The sequence below is a fragment of the Chiloscyllium plagiosum genome, unplaced genomic scaffold, assembly GCF_037043375.1.
Source record: "Chiloscyllium plagiosum isolate Xiang-an unplaced genomic scaffold, Cpla_swu_hap1 HiC_scaffold_24, whole genome shotgun sequence".
NCBI lineage: Eukaryota > Metazoa > Chordata > Chondrichthyes > Orectolobiformes > Hemiscylliidae > Chiloscyllium > Chiloscyllium plagiosum.
Genome location: NW_028270162.1, coordinates 70,856,533 through 70,861,552, shown reverse-complemented (window position 1 = coordinate 70,861,552; position 5,020 = coordinate 70,856,533). Strand labels below are relative to the sequence as shown.

The 5,020-nt window shown below is 42.6% G+C and overlaps 1 non-coding gene across 1 annotated transcript; it reads left to right on the top strand.

The window, feature by feature from the left end:
• Nucleotides 1–214: 214 nt before the first annotated feature.
• On the top strand, nt 215–296 carry trnas-gcu (transfer RNA serine (anticodon GCU)). The gene has a single exon. It is a non-coding gene; the product is annotated as a tRNA-Ser (tRNA).
• The last annotated feature ends 4,724 nt before the right edge of the window (nt 297–5,020 follow it).

Genomic DNA, 5,020 nt, shown 5'->3' with positions numbered 1-5,020 from the left:
ACAGACCTTGTTACATAGTCATTTCTTCATTTTTGTTCAGACCACTGTGAGCAGAGTGTCACAGTGCGAATGCGCTTGCCCCACAACCCAGATGACAGACAATAGTCTTGGAACCGTACTGTGCTATTTATGATTTCACCAAAACAAGGGAGAAATGTCTGCTGCTCTGCATAATTTATGCAATTCACTTATTCATAAGGATACAGGCGTATGTGACGAGGTGGCCGAGAGGTTAAGGCGATGGACTGCTAATCCATTGTGTTCTACACGCGTGGGTTCGAGTCCCACTCTCGTCGGTGCTGTCAGTGATTTTCAATGTTGCTATTTTTGGATGATCACAACTGTCTTACTGAAATTGGAACTGCAATATCAGTTTGTATGCATCGACGCTATTATAAAATCTCAAAGAATAATTTGGTCCTGTTGCCTAAACTGCATTGAAATGTAGATTGCATTGGGATATTGAAAAGGAACGAGACTTTCTTTTACAAGTCAAGCTGCTGTGACCTTTTATCGTACGAAAGAGATCCAGGAAAGCCAAATAACAAGAGATGTGAAGGGCATGTTTATGCAGTGGGATTCTTAATGATTATTTTGTCAAATGAAATCTGGAGCAGGTTGAGTAGAAGTGGTTCATCTTGGTGAGAAGAGCACAAAATAATGGAGATATTTCAAAAGGAGCAGGGCGTGAGTGTGGGGACACCGAGAACTAGCTGTAAATGGACAGTAGAGAATTGCCGATGTGGGTGCTGTGCATGGGCACGGAAAGACTTACACATTGGTCTCGCCCTCGCCCCTTGCTCTCGCCATTGATGAATGCTGGACATAAGGCCTAAATACAAGATGTGGGAAGCGAGTCCCTCTCGTTCTGCACACACTGGAAGCATCACATTGAACTATGAAAAACTGGAGAAGTCAGCATGTTAACTGTAGGGGCTGAACCTAAACTGTGGATCAATAACCACAGATTCATGCAGCATAAACATGAAAAATGATTTAAAGTGTCTTTATACGCATGTCATTAACAGACGTTTCGCTCTAATACCCTTGTGGTTGAAAGAATAAGGCAACACATTTCAGATGGATGACAACGTAACCAATTTTGTTTTGAAATTGAGATCTATTTGATCATTTTACACAGTGAACAAGTTTATTTTAAATAATGTAAACCACATTCCCTTACCTGGAATAAAAGTGTGATTTCACTACAAACATTGTCCTTGCTAAGTCGCAATTACTCAACATGAAAAATAGGATATAATTTTTATTGAGAATACATCAATTAGCACCATTATCTAACTTCGGATTGACTGCAATATGCATATGCTAAATAAGGTTTAAGAAAGAATGACTTTTGGAAATAATGATTCGATGGTACCTAAAATTAATATCAGGTTCTCATGATGTGGATATACCACCAATGGCTCCAGTGGCGGAAATGCTTAGTGGGCAGTATTTCCATGATGGTATAGAGGTGTGTGATCTGCCAGGAATGGGAGCTCCAACTTCATCTGGAGCAGCGTCTGTTGACATGGACCAGGGAGCATTGTGACATCAGACTGGGAGTTCCAACCACACGTGGAGCAACTTTTATTGACATTGCGCAGCAGGGAGTATTGGAACATTAGACTGAGATCCAGCCTCACGTGGAGCAGCCTCTATTGACATGAAGCAGCAGGAAGCATTGAAACATCATACTGCGATTTCTAACCTCATTTGGAGCAGCTTCAGTTGACATGGAGCAGGGAGCTTTGCAAGATCCGTCTGGGAGCTCCACTCTCACCAGGAGCAGCTTTTAATGTCATGTAGCAGCAGGAAGCATTGGGACATCAGAGTGATAGATCCAACCTCAACTGGACCGCTTCTATTGACATGGAGCAGGGAGCATTGGGACATCAAACTGGGATCTCCAACTTCAATTAGAGCAGCTTCTATTGAATGGAGCAGCAAGAAGCATTGAAACGTCAGGTTGGGAGCTCCAACCGCACTTGGAGCAGTTGGTATTTACATGGAAGAGGAGGGAGGATTGGGACATTAGGCTGGGGAAAGGATCTTCAACTATTTTAATCTGAAGTAAAATATGATTCAACGACTCAGATGTTAATTGATTTATGATGAATCTTTCCCGGGGAAATAATTGATTCTTTAGATATTAAAGACAAGTCCTGCAAATATTCAACTCATCAAAACGCATTGGTACAGAGATAAACGGGAGTGATGTTTCATGTCTTTGTCTTTTCTTTTCTGGCCGACTCTGCACTGGTTTACATCACCGGAAGGACGTTTTCAGTCATTTCATGTTGTTCAGTTTCCTGCAAATACGGACAGGTCATTAATCTAAAACTGAAAATTAACGGGAATATGCGATGTTATGATTAGGCTGGAGTTTACCTCAAGTTATGATGAAAAAGCAGCAAAGTAAGTTGCAATTTCCTTGATAAGCAGTGGCCTCTTTGATTGGTTGATCAGATTGTGAATGGTCATTTTTTGAGGACAATTTGAAGAGAATCAATGATGGTGATTATCTTTGTTCTTTGTTCACCTTGTGACTGTTACTGTTATTGCTCATGTCCTTCTTAACACCACAGCTCTTTAGCATGTAAAATCTCGGCTGTGCATCTGGCCAGTGGTATAACCATTCGTATAGCTGGCTACGGATCAGGCAGTTGTAAGTTCGACTTTTACTTGGCACAAGCGCATTGTGGAGATTCATCATACATACAAACTATTCATTTTTGTTCCGCTGAGGTGGATAATATTTGAAATTTTCATCTCCACGAACGAAAATTATTTCACTGTCTTCGATGATTTAAACATTACCAAGAACAATCAGAGTTAAAATCACACAGCACCAGATTGTATCGAACAGACGTATTTGAAAGCATCAGTGTTCCATACACTGCTTCTTCATCAGGTATTTGTCAACTGTTGGAATCTAAAATGGCTTTGTGTGATTTTTAAATTTGGCCGCCCCAGTCCAACACCAACACCTCCAAGTCATGGGTATCATCGACACCACGAACGGTTTGTTAAAGTACAGATGATCTTCCAAAAGATCGCGCATATTGACAAACATGCCAAGTTTCTGCAGAAAAACACCCACCTGGTGAAGGAGCGGCTCTCTGAAAGCTAGTGCTTCCAAATACACCTGGTGGACTATGCCCTGATATTGTGTAATTTTTAACTTTGTCTACTCAACTCAAACACTGGCACTTCCATATCATAGACAACATCAGTCATTGTTGTGGTTCTGTTCTCTGAGCTGGAAGTTTTTGTTGCAAACGTTTAGTCCCCTGGCTAGGCGACATCATCAGTGCTTGGGAGCCTCCTGCGAAGCGTTTCTTTGATGTTTCCTCCGGTGTTTATAGTGGTCTGTCCCTGCCGCTTCCGGTTGTCAGTTTCAGCTGTCCGCTGCAGTGGTTGGTATATTGGGTCCAGGTCGATGTGTTTGTTGATGGAGTTTGTGGATGAATGCCATGCCTCAAGGAATTCCCTGGCTGTTCTCTGTCTGGCTTGCCCCACGATAGTAGTGTTGTCCCAGTCGAATTCATGTTGCTTGTTGTCTGCGTGTGTGGATACTAAGGATAGCTGGTCGTGTCGTTTCGTGGCTAGTTGATGTTCATGAATGAGGATTGCTAGCTGTCTTCCTGTTTGTCCTATATAGTGTTTAGTGCAGTCCTTGCATGGTATTTTGTACACTATATTCATCTTGCTCATGTTTGGTATCGGGTCCTTCGTTCTGGTGAGTGGTTGTCTGAGCGTGGCTGTTGGTTTGTGTGCCGTTATGAGTCCTAGGGGTCTCAGTAGTCTGGCAGTCAGTTCCGAGATGCTCCTGATGTATGTTAGTGTGGCTAGTCCTTTTGGTTGTGGTATGTATGTCCGCGTTCCGTGGTCTTTCTCTTAGGCATCTGCTGATGAAGTTGCGCGGGTATCCGTTTTTGGTGAATACCTTATGTAGGTGCTCCTCTTCTTCTTTTTGCAGTTCTGGTGCATTGCAGTGTGTTGTGGCCCTTTTGAATAGTGTCCTGATGCAGCTTCATTTGTGTGTGTTGGGGTGGTTACTTTCGTAGTTTAGGACTTGGTCTGTGTGTGTGGCTTTCCTGTATACTCTTGTAGTGAATTCTCCGTCTGGTGTTCTCTGTACCATCACGTCTAGGAATGGGAGTTGGCTATCCTTTTTTTCTTCTCTCGTGAATCGGATTCCTGTGAGTGTAGCATTAATGTGCCGCTGTGTTTTTTCAGGAACAGGAAGACAAATGGGATGAGGGACGGACGAGAGAGTTAGGGAGAGTGCGAGGGAAAGACATCTTCAAGAACTTTTGGGTTAAAATCCTGATACATGAAACGCAGAAATATCAGAGAACTAAATTCGATAGAAAACAACTCATCACCTTGGAGAATATTATGTGAAAACGATTAATTTCTTACCGTGTTTCACCAAAATGCCTTTGAGAAAACTAACCGCCATGATGTGGATTCAAGCCGAATTCGCTGCAATCACAATGCAGAATACGAACTATTGAACGGTTACAGCATTCCACAGACAACGCTTGAAAACTGCAACCAGTATGGTAGTGGAGTAAATGTCAGGAAGAATTTATAATATCAAGACTTAGCGACAGGCATGTGGGAACACAGAATGTACCGAATCTTTAACCTTAGCGTCCCGAGAGACTGTCGAGATTCCATGAATGAGAGTATTGAAGAATGGGATTAATGAGACTCTCCAAACTCTTGGGACAGTGCAGGATATTGTTGAAATGTATGCTTCAATAGCATTATAGTTTAACATCGGCTACTTCATCACTTTGCCCACACAAGGCAGTACCAACTGCTGCATGCAATCACACATACTCCCAGGTCTGGACCCGGAATCAGAGAAACTGGGTGAAGCATAGACGAAGATCCAATCGGAAATTGGGATGGAATGACGAGAGAGAGGCGCATGTATTTCCGAGGTTGGGACAGCTCCTGGTCAAAAGCGGGGCGGAAGGAAATACTTTCCCCCATTTATAATATT